Genomic DNA, 12,218 nt, shown 5'->3' with positions numbered 1-12,218 from the left:
TTTATTAAAGCAATTTACAATTTCAAATGGTGGGTGACAGAACAGAGATAGTGTAGTATGTAATATTAGCAAGGGAGGAAGACAGAAGCTAGAAGTAAAAATTCATAGGAAGAGTGGAAGAGGAACCTATAGAGATTGGCTGTTGAAGAAAAGTTAAAAAGAAAATAGACAAGAGAGAGTAAGAATATGAAAAGAAGAAAAATTAAAGACATAAGAATACAAAAAAATTGCAAAATACCATTCATATATCATTGTCCACCAAAGAGAGCAGTTGAATAAGTGACAAAACGACTTGTATCTGCAGCAGAAGGAGAAGATGGCCTGAAGAAGATGCAGCTGATGGAGCTCCTGATTCTGAATGACACCTGCAGATATGCCAACATTAAATCACCAGCCCTTGCCTTTTCTTTTGCAGCAACAGCCCAGGCTGCGCCAAGGATCATAATGGACCCTGCACCTTTCTTTCCACCAGCTACCCTGAATACTCTTACTTAGCTGTCCCTATCAAAATGCCTTTTGATCAGATAAATACAGATCCCTTCATGCCAAAAAGAACTCCTCACCCTACTGCTGCAGAGACTGAGGCTGGATTGTTCTCCACACCCTACCAATAGCCTTACATGTTGGCATCAGCTACATCAATTCTTGAGTATCCTATTGAATCCAGTGGTTAATTAGGTGCAATAGCTACTAAATTTCCAAGGCAGATAGAACCACCACTGGCAACTAACATGAAATTTTGACCTTAAGATTCTTCACGCAGTGATGACCTGACCATACCTGCCTGCTGATCAGTTAAGCCTTTGCTTGCCTGTGGTCAGTGCCATGAACTGAGACACTTGTACATTTGTCTTACTATCTAATCAAACAAAAGACAAAGAAAATTGTTTTTCCTCCAACTCAGCTTTTGTTTCCTGCCTTTGTGTGAAAGTTGTTCTAGAATCTGCACTGAATGGTAGTAAAGCAGTGAGGCTCAATTCATCCCACAGAACTTTCAATATACCAACCCAAGTGAATGATAAGAAGGCCTCCTTAAGAAGGGAGACAAATGGGCCTTAACTACTCTACTTAGTGACAGAGGCAGTTACTGTGAGAATCTTCTAGGAAGCTTTTCATTGGGAAGTCAAGCTGTCTCTGAATGAACTGTGTGAAGATGCATTATGCATGAACCTTCTTCAGTCAGGTAAGACATTGGTGAAGTGATTCAAAAACTATTCAGAATTTGATATGTTGTTCAGTCAATATAGTGCCCTCAAAGAGTAGAAGTCATAGCCTTTTTTATATTGTCTGCCAAATTTGAAGAATTAGAAGAGTGTGTCATTAGAGAAAAACTTAACAAGGAGTTTTAAAAATAAATGGAAAGAACAAAACTGCAAAACTATTTTTAAAAGATGGATAGTTAAGTCAAAATTACAGAAATTTCATTTTACACCTCCTAAAAATTTTTTGAGAACAAAGTACATGCATTATGTGTCATATTATGAGCCAACTGTTTGAATATTTTTTTATACCTTTTTGTATAGAAAATAACCATTAAGGATGTCAAATTCATGCTTGTCTATTTTCTATATATATAAAATAAAATTGTAGATAAAAATGTAGTCCATTGAAACAAATTAACAAAAAGTAGATACTTTTACTACAGAAGGGTGCTGGTGCAGAATAAAATATATAAATTTTTGGAAATGTAAAATGTTATACTTTCAAGTGTTATAAAACAAGAAAAAAGAAAACACCCTTTATTAAATGATTTTTTTCTGGAGGCGGTCAAGAAACAAAAGACAGATTTTTTGTCTGTTTTAAGTATTGGAATAGGTCTAAAGAAAAGAAAGCACCTTAGTTTCCTTCATGGTCATTTAGTCAAGTGTCTTATAAGATCAGTTCCTCTGTGAGAATAAAGTTAATGCATGGTACTCAGTCATCCAGTATGTGAAAGCAGAAGTGAGGGGGATAAATGGGTTGGGTTTGAATTATAAGATTTGTGCCACATTATCTTAATGCGCACTTGCCAAATCTGATACTGTGAAAAAAATTGGTGGCTGTTCTAATATCTGACTAGTAAGTTTTTTAAAAAATCATAATTTACTAATTTTGTTTGTTATATCTTCAAGGTCAACCCAAAGAATTCCCAGATAAAAATTATGTATGATCTGAATGCCAGTTGACAAGACAAAATTAGAGCTTTATTCTATTTGGAGAAGGGAGACACATTAATTTTTTTTTGATTGGAGAAAATAGCATACCTAGCACATTTTTTCACAGATGATATTTTTAATTTTAATTCTGGAAAACTGTTTTTAAATGACCCCAAATTAATTAGACTTGTTTACAGCATACCTATAGTTAACTTGAATAGTCCAAATCTGCGAACTTTAACAATCTCCCTCCTTCTTCCCCAAACATGCCCTTTTTGCAACCTTTTTTAACTTTAAAAAGGTGAAAAACTACAAATGCCATGATTTTATTCTTTTAATGCTGAATAATATTCCATTTTGTATATATACCACATTTTTCTTTATCAATATCAAATGTTTTCTCTGATTTAAAGATGCTGATTCATAATGTGGTGGGGGGCATGGGAGGATTAGATGAACTCTGATAGGACAAAGGGGAAAAGGGAAGGGAGGAGAAAGGAAGGGAAATGGGGATAGGAAAGACAGTGGACTGAGATGGGCATCATTCCACTAAATACTTGTATGAAGACATGAATGGTATGACTGTGTTTTGTGTACAACCAGAGATATGAAAAATTGTGTTCTATGTGTATAATATAAATTGTAATGCATTCTGCTGTCATATATAACAAATTAAAACAAAAAGTGAAAAACTAGCATCATTGTGCACATGAATACTAAACTATGTTTCAGTTTAGGCTTCCAATTTCTCACAAGTACAGTTTTATAGCTGAAACAATTTGTGTATAAAGCCTACATCTAAACACTTGAGTAAATCACTAACTGCTCAGTAACAGATGTGGCAAATCTCAAGTGACTGTGAACTCCTTTCCTCTTCCATACCTCACGACTCCAGCTCATCCATGCCTTTCCTCTTCCATGCCTTTAGGGCTTCACAGTTAAGATCAGCAGGAAACTCAGTTGGCATCTTCATGATGACCTCTCCATCAGTTTGTCTCACTTGGATTTGTTTTCAGTTTACTATGCAATAGAAAAATTGTTGCTTTGTATTTGGCTAGGTTTGGTTTAATGTGCCACTACTCTATCATTCTGTTATGCATGCTGTTGTTTTGATTTATTTATGATATATTATGATTTTTATTTTGTTTGATTGGTTGAATAAATTTGAAACACTCAAACACTTAAAGTGATAGTTAAAAATGATACCAGTATTTAATCCAGCTTCATCTGAAATATGTTAAACCTGGACATTTTAGATGTTTGTCAAAGGGATTTTATGGGGAAGAAAGTAAATGTATGAAATAATAGATGTGTGATCCCAATGAAACTTTTGATAACTTAGTTCATAAAATTTTGGATCAACGGAGAGAAAGTAGGATGCCTTAGATCTCAGTGTTATCATTCTTCATTGAATTTATTTCTTATTAAGGTATAGTTTTAAGATACTTTTATGACAATATTGTGTAATTATTAGCATAGGTAGATGGGATTGTCCCTGTTACCATACAGCTGACATATATTTTTTTGTCTACTCTTGATTGATATCTTAGTAGTTTTTGTGCTCTATATGAACCATAACCAACCCATTGCCTATGAGAAACATGTACTATAATGTATTTACAGCCATTGTTACAAGTTTATAATGAATTTTCTATCATGCTTTATATGTATGTTGTATAACATTCAAAAATATTTTTCTTGATTGAGAGAAGGAACCAAATCGCAAAATTCACAATTCTGATGACTGAAAATTGCCAACTGTTTTACAATACTTATTTATATTGGGTGTATGACTTTCTTGGGCTTTTATTTAACTGATGAATGAAAGCATTAATTAGATACTTTTAGAATTTAGTTGGGATTTTATGTAGCTTGCAATTTAATTATTTATTCGCTGTACTTATTAAACCATAAACCTAAAAAAAAACAAAAATAAAAAAATAAGGATTATAGGAGGAGAGGAATGATGATGATGGTGGTCACCACATACCATGTAATTCATTAAGATCTACCTCAAAAAATCCACCTTTATTTAGTGTGTTTTCTATGATGTGTCATTTTAATAAGTTATACTCCACTTATGTATATCTTTATTTTAAATATTTATTTTTATGTGGTACAGAGGATTAAAACCAGTGCCTCACATTTGCTAGGTGAGCACTCTACCACAGAGTCACAACCTCAGCCCTGATGCATTTTTTTTAATGGGCTTAAAAAGCAACTGATACCAAGTAAATATTATTTAATATAAAAATTTAACATTAAATACTAACATTAAAATTAGGTAGCAAATTAAACCTAAATCTGTAGAGCTCTATATAATATAAACTATTATCCCTGTGGAAGAGGAAAACCAACAAGGCAACTTTTGCTTCAAATCCTGGGAGCTTCATCCAGCTTCTGTATACTCCAAGCTCCACCTCTTTGAGCTCCAGGATCAAAGATCACTTTTCCCAGGTGTCCCTATTGCAATCTGTAACACAGAATGAGATGAGGGGTCACTTAGGAGTTGTTGGCCACAGAAGTGGCCATGACCACAATTTTCTGAGGATATGTAAGGTGATTTTGGAATCTGGTCAGGGAGCCTAGAGGCTTGTCTGTTACTCTCAGCTGAAGGTATTGTCTGTGGGCAGAGAGCGTCTATGAATGTCCTCCAGGGGCAAATTCCCATGGATGTTCATCTTCAGAATCTTATAAGGCTGCTCCCCTAGAGAGTGAAAATGAGGCAGAAAAAAGGGGATTTCATGGACACTAGGGTGTAAAGGCTGAGTAACACACATTTGGGTCCCCTAAGGAGGAGCAGGTGTAATGACACAGGTGGAGCAAGGACCCTGCTCCACCAGTCCTACTCTCTGTAGCATAATTCACATACAGCTTCCTGCACTAATTTGACCATAACCATACGTCCCCTTTCATGGTCATGGTCACAGATATTCTTGCTTCTCATGGATTGCATAGAGGGCAACAAAGTTTTTTAAGGAAGCAATGGAGAATATGTGCCCTTATTTGGCTTTTACTTTCCCTCCCATTCTCTCCATACTAACATTTCCTCTTCTTATCAGTCTTGACAAATTTTACTTCCTTGATTTCACATTTTAAATCAGGACAGGATCCCTAGACCAGGTTCCTATTTGGAGAATTGCTTTCTAATTGTATAATCTTGACATATGAAAGGAAAGGTACATTCATGAATGATCAGAGCCAAGAAGGGCAAGAGAATCCAGGTGTGCAGTGGTGGCTAGAGCAGAGCCAGACTTGTTTCGTTTGTGTTCCATGCATAAGGGAAGAACTCAATTTTTATGACCTGCACCCCATCCCACTGTACCTCTGTGTGTGGCCTTGCAGGTTTGCTCAGCAGATTTAGTGGCGCAGCCTGTGTTGGAAACCAGGGCAAGACCAAAAATGTTGGTCCAGGGAGACTTAACATACATTGAAGACCTAAGAATCTCAAAGATCTGAGGGGAAAAGCAATTTTAGAAAAGTCATAAAAAGTGGGAAAGAGGAAATATGGAAGAGCTACAAAGAGTTTATAAATAAGAAAGGATAACAAGAAGACACAAATAGGGAGTAAATTACTCACAGATTTCTGGTCCCATTATTCTCATCCTGATCCTCAGGATCTGCTAAATTGTCTTCTGCATGGACAAGAACAGTGATGGTGATGATGTGATATGGCCTTGGAGAAAGAAAAGATAGAGTAAAAGTCAAGGTGAAAACTTGAGTTGCTGCTGCTCTTGGTGTTCTATAGCCCAAAGTCAAAGTTCTTCATTCTTCCTCTTGTCTGCACTCTTGTCTCCTGGCTTCCATCACATCACCTCTGCAATGAGGAATAGATCTAGGATCCCAACAGCTCTTTTCCAGTTCAAATTCTACAACTGTACTCAGTAGGGATGTCTGTGTCATTCCTATTCCTCCAAGGGGCAGCTATGTCTCCCTGACTTTCTTTCGTAGGCTCTTGAAAACAAGCAAATTCATATTTTCATCCTAGTCCCAGAATTTGGGAAATAGATGAAAGCAGGAGGTAAGAAACATGTTCAAGTAATTCATTTCTCTCCTTGCTTATTTTCCCATTCCCCTCACAACCTCTTATTTGTAATTTTGTATAGCAATGAGGGTCTTCCTTCCATTTCCATGCAATTTCCCTTTTCTCTCACTTTCCCTCCCACCTCATGTCTCTGTTTAATGTTATGAATTACAGTAGATGGGGTAGAGAGAGAAGATATGAGGGAAGGGGAGGGGGGATAGTAGGGGATAGGAAAGGTAGAGAATACAACAGTTACTAATAGGGCATTATGTAAAATTGTGGATGTGTAACCGACGTGATTCTGCAATCTGCATTTGAGGTAAAAATTGGGAGTTCATAACCCACTTCAATCTAATGTATGAAATATGATATGTCAAGAGCTTTGGAATGTTGTGAACAACCAAAAAAATTTAAAAAAAGAAACATGTTCAAGGATGAACTTCTCCTCACTATTTCACTGGAGAACCCAAAGGCATGTCCAGGTAGCACAAAGGTGGAAGTGTCTTTTAAACCAGGAGTAGACAATAAACAAAAGAGAAAGTGCTGCTATACATGCAGAGGGGAATTCTGACTTCTTTCATACTGCTTAGCTCAAGTGAGAAGAACTATGACTACAGGTTCACAAACTACCACTTAGAATATGTGTCTTACTGGACTCCTTCCATTGCATGTCAAACACAAAACCCCGATCCTAATTCTTTCATACACGATTCCTAAGAACTGTCTACAAATGATAGACAACCTAGTTGATGCTTAGTAGAGGCAAATGCAAGACAGAGTGGGTCTTATATGGAAGATTGTGTTTAACTGGTAAAGCAAAAAGATGTTACAGACAGGATTCTCAAAGTCAGTAGGTCTACTCTTATTCCTATGTCATTAAACTATGAAAGCAATGCATATTTGCATTTATTTCTATTTCATACACATTCCTCATTTTTCACATGAGTAGGTAGATTCAAAACCAGAAAACCTTGCCCATTGGATCATACCACAAGGACTGAGTTCCTACCTGCAGGCTCCTCATCGTCACTGCTGGCTATACATCCCATCTTCAGAGACACAAACATCAGCAACAGAGTTACTTAAGATTGTCTTATGCTTTCTTCTACACTAATTAAGCTCATGATGGGTGCTGGGGTCAGATGTTGTTTATCCCCAACAGGATCATGTTAGAGGCTGGGTCCTCAGTATGGCCATAATAAGAGTTCTAAAACCTGTAAGAGTAAAAGTCTGGTTGAAGGTGATGAGATCATTTGAGCTTAGAGGCAAGAATATAGTTTCCTCACAACCTAGTTAGATTCTGGTTATACAAAAAGAGCAAATGAGTCATCTGATCCCTGCTGGCTTCCAGTCTCCCCATGTATGTCTCCCTCCTGCACCTGCACACATGATGACACCAACAATCATGTGATACAGATAAGAGGGCCTTCAGCAGAACCATGCAGATGCTAAACACACCTATATGAATTATTCCATCTCAAGCATTTCCTTAGTAGCAATAAAAACATTACAGTACTAATATTAGTAGTCTTGGCGCTGGCTATTGAAACCCCCTCTGCCTTCTGTGTGGTCAGAGGCTCTCAACAAGATGTTATAATTAGTTCCAAATCTTCAAGTGAAGCTGAAGGAGTCAAATTTCAAATTCTTCCTTCCACATGTACATCATCACTCTCTCAAAAAAGATTAAGCTGACATCCAAACTGTGATACAAACAATTTGAAGAATATGGATTCATGGAACAGACACTGTGCCAGAATCAGAGCAGCCTCCCATAAGAGATGGGAATGTTCTATGCATTATGCACATAGGTCTCCTGGGCACTTGAAATGTGGAACTGGGATGAAGCTCTGAATATCTCATATAAAAATTTAAATAAAATTAAATATAGACAGCACACTGATATAGTGACAGTCGTTTTGGATGACAAAGACCTGGAGTTCAAATATGAGGAAGACATGACCTTTCACCCTGGGTTTCATTCCAGAGGAGTTTGTTAGCCTGTTCTCACCACTCATTTATATGGACTCACACAAAAGGGACATGCAGTCTCTGAGGGCCTGAGGACACTACATCAATGAAGTCAACGTTTAGATCCATTTGGCTCCTGGCAGGGTACAGCACATCCTGCCTAGAAGTTATGAGAATATTGGTGGTAGATATAGGACACATGCTATTTTCTTAACTTCCCTACTAATTCTGGCTGATCCTGGTCAGATCCTAGGTGCATCAGGTCCTTCCTTAGCTTCAGGGAATTCAGGCCTGGGCATCTCCTTTGTCTCAGACTCCCACTATAAGTGAGTAAGGTATGTTGGTGGACCAGAGGCTCACTGCTAAGGAATGGCCCTGCCCAGAACTTTGTGCTTAGAATGGGGTTTGGAAGATGACTTCTGACACAACTCACAGAAAATGTATATGAACGTGAAAAACTGTCATGAATGAAGGGTTATGAAAAATCAAATGCTATGACTAAATACAGGGCCTACTGACAGGTGAGTCTATTGTTGTTGTTGTTTAAATCAATTTTTTGAATCTCATCCTCCAGTAGGAAGTGGAATCACTGTGACTCTGTACACAAAGGGAAGTAAGACCGTTCAACCCTTAGCATCATTTACATTTTGCATCAGCAAGACAGTGAGGCCAGGATACATACTAGTTCTGTCTCTTCTTGAAACCTCCTGTAATTACAGAAAAGGAGTCATGCTTTGTCCTGTGTGCACAAGTCTTGTTTACTTAATGACATGAGAAAACCATACAATAAAGTGGTCTGGTCAAGGGAACTCAAAGGCTAGAACAAACAAACTTACTCCTATCTTTTGGTTTTCTAGGGAGTTTGGTGTTTCAAGTCTACTTTTGTTCACAATTATGGAATTCCTTTGCCAGGAGGGAAAACCACTGCTAAACAGAGCTTGCTAATAGTGTGTAGCTGATTTTGGTTGTTGTTAATGTTGCCTTCAGTGAGTTCTCAGTTGGCAACAGACTCCCCCTTGAGAATCTCCCCACTTAGGAAACTGTGTATGCCATCTCTAATATATAAATCCAGGTGATCATATCCTAATACAATAGAAAAAGAAACCAAGAAAAACATTTGTATTTTAGAGAAAGATAAACAAACTTACCATGGTAGTTGTTGGGTCCTCCAGACCCATGCTTTCTCCAGGAGCTGACTTCACCAAGTACTTTTGGGGAACTAGAAGAAAACAGAATGAATGTTAGTATAATTATGTCATTGCTTATGAATTTTTCAGGGCATTTCTTGATATGAACTGTAGTGAAAATTTGGGGCAAATAGAGGAATAAGAAAGAAATGAGAAGCAGAGCCTTTGGTTTTCTTGCTAGACCGCAACCACGTGGACTATGTATGTTTTACATTTTGTACCCTTAGCAGCATATCTACCCACAGAGATGACCACTGAGCCCACCTTACAATGAAGAATGACATTTAACCTCTCTGTAGGAGATATAACTGCATAAATATATTGGAACAACCTGCAGTGGGAACATATGGCTGAGTGATGAATACAGTTCTTTCTCTAAAAGCATCCCATTGGGGCCCATTTCTGAACCTTTATTAGCTCTTTTATTTACAGAGTCAAGAACTTGGGTCATTTGTCTCAGCATCATGTTTATCTACAGAGTAGGCAGAGTAACCTGACCTTCAGATTTGGTTGTGATGAACTTGAATTGATTCATGAAAATCATGCATTAATGTGGATTTTTCTCTTTAGAAAATTGATATTTATACTGGGCATGTTAGAACAGAATTTCTGAGGAAGTCCCCGCAGCTTCACAAACATGTACACAATTATTACACGTAGACATGCTCAAAGATACCTCTCTACCTATTGTACACAAGTGCACACCACCAAAATGACAGCTGCTTCAGATCATGGTAGACGGTCATAATCCTTCAACTGATTATCAGTTTGTCGCCATATCCCAATCCTCATTGCCTATAAATAACTTATAATGTGCACTGTCAGATTTTCACACATGAATTTGAATTAAAAGAAAGTAGCCAATAAAACACATTTATATATTAGAAAAAGAAGGATCACATTACCTCACCAATAGATTGTTTTGTTTTCTCCCCAGTCACATGATATTACCTCCATTATTACCCAATTGGAATCTAGGGAAATGCAGTGAATCTAGAATTATCTTTCTACATAAAAACATACAGGAAAGTCTGACCTATCTCATTAAAGAGGTTTTTCCTCAGCATGTTAGGGAGTTGAGAATACTTACATTTTTCATTTTCTTAAGAGTCCACCTGTAGTTACAGAAAGGAAGACACTGTGAGCATGAGATCATGCTGAGTCTCGTTTGCACAAGTCTACTGTTGGCTGTGGTGACATAAGATAACTTGATGGGAAGCAGTTATTGAGGCAAAGACCACAAAATAAGATAGAGAGGGCACTTGTGGAAAAGACATGAGCTTTGCATAAGGGATTTCTCAGGTACCATTTGATGACATGAACAAAATATTTTTTCTACCAAGGAAAAGTTATACTGAGGAAAATGCTCACTACAATCATTTGATAATGGTTGCTGTCATACATTAATGTCTTCTCAAATCAGGCATCAGGGGTAATAGACCTGAAGTTGTAATTCAACCACAAATAACTTGTATAAGTAACCTATAATGTGCACTGTCAGATTTTCATGTGAATTTGAATTAAAAGAAAGAAACCAATAAAACAACATTTATAAATTAGAAAAAGAAGGATCACATTACCTCACTAATAGACTGTGTTTTTTTCCTTTTCCCCAGTCACATGATACTACCTCTATTATTACCCAATTGTAATATAGAAGAATACAGTGTAACTGTCAGTACATTGGTTTACTGAAGAATTATTCAGGGGGCTTTCTTACTGTGAATATGGATGTATGGAGATGGTTGTTTAACACAAACAGACTCAATTGCTGCTGGAACATGATCTTTAGTGGATTTTTAGTGGAAAAGGAGCAGACCAGGAAAGAAATGAAAAACAAAAAATGGATGGAAGTACAATGTGATATAAAATATACCATTGTTACATAGAAGATTTCAACATTCCTCTAATGTACTTGACAGATCCCTCAGGAAAAAAAAATAATAAGTATACTGTTGAATCAACCAACTGTGTCATAGATCAAACTATTTCCACCCAAATACACGTTAAAGTACTAAGAATCAACCAGCTATGTCATAGATCAAACTATTTCCATCTAAATACACATTAAAGTACTAAGACTAGTCCCTCCAAATTTTACTTTATTTGAAAATAGAGTCATTGTTATCTAGTCAGTTGAAGATATCCTGGTGGAGCAGGGCAAACCCATTCTCCAAATATGACTTCTATTCCCATAAGGAGAGGGGACATATTCATGAGGGACAAATGCCATGCAATAATGGAAGCAGAAAGTAATGTGTTACAGTTGAAAACCAAGCCATAAAAGGATGGCCAACAAATGAGTAGAAGTCGGTAATTAGCAAGGAAAAATTCTTCCCTCCAGTCTTCAGAAGGAACATGATCCTGCTTACAGTTCAATGTGGAATGTCTAGCCTATAGAGCTCTGAGACAGTACACTTACATTACTTCAAGCCAACAGAGCTGATACTTGGACATGGCAATCCTTGAAAACTAGCAAAACTACTATCAATTAAATAGATCTAATTGGAATTTATACAAATACTTCATACAACAATAAAAAACAAAGATTTTTCAAGGTTACATGAGACATTCATCAAGATAAGAGTATATTTTGGCCCCCAAACAAACCTTGACATCTTAAAATGAATAAAAAATCATACAAAAATCTGATCTCATGGGAAGATGAGCTGGCAGATTTGAGGAAGGATTCAACCCCCAGTAGTTCCCCAGCACCATATTTGTAAGGCAAGAAGATTGCTTCTCAGTGAGGTGGGTAACTAAAGGAACTCTCCAAAACTTAATAGAAAACTATAAAACAGATTCATAGAGACATAGAAAATCAGAAACTCAGGTATAAGAAATAATACATTAGAAGAGGGAAGGAAAATAGCAGGTAGAGAGAGGCTGTATTTCCTGAAGATC

General features: G+C 36.9%; 1 protein-coding gene and 1 pseudogene across 1 annotated transcript in view; one reads left to right on the top strand and one right to left on the bottom strand.

Annotated features, from left to right (window-relative positions):
* LOC144253596 (KH domain-containing RNA-binding protein QKI-like) overlaps positions 1–743 on the top strand; it is a 194,845-nt pseudogene extending 194,102 nt beyond the window's left edge.
* Positions 1–12,218, bottom strand: part of LOC113197387 (uncharacterized) — a 519,021-nt gene that overhangs the window by 462,679 nt on the left and 44,124 nt on the right. The window lies entirely within an intron of this gene.

Source organism: Urocitellus parryii, chromosome 3 (genome assembly GCF_045843805.1).
Source record: "Urocitellus parryii isolate mUroPar1 chromosome 3, mUroPar1.hap1, whole genome shotgun sequence".
In the NCBI taxonomy this organism is placed as follows: domain Eukaryota; kingdom Metazoa; phylum Chordata; class Mammalia; order Rodentia; family Sciuridae; genus Urocitellus; species Urocitellus parryii.
Note: the sequence above shows the minus strand (reverse complement) of the source record. Positions and strands in the feature narration are given on the sequence as shown.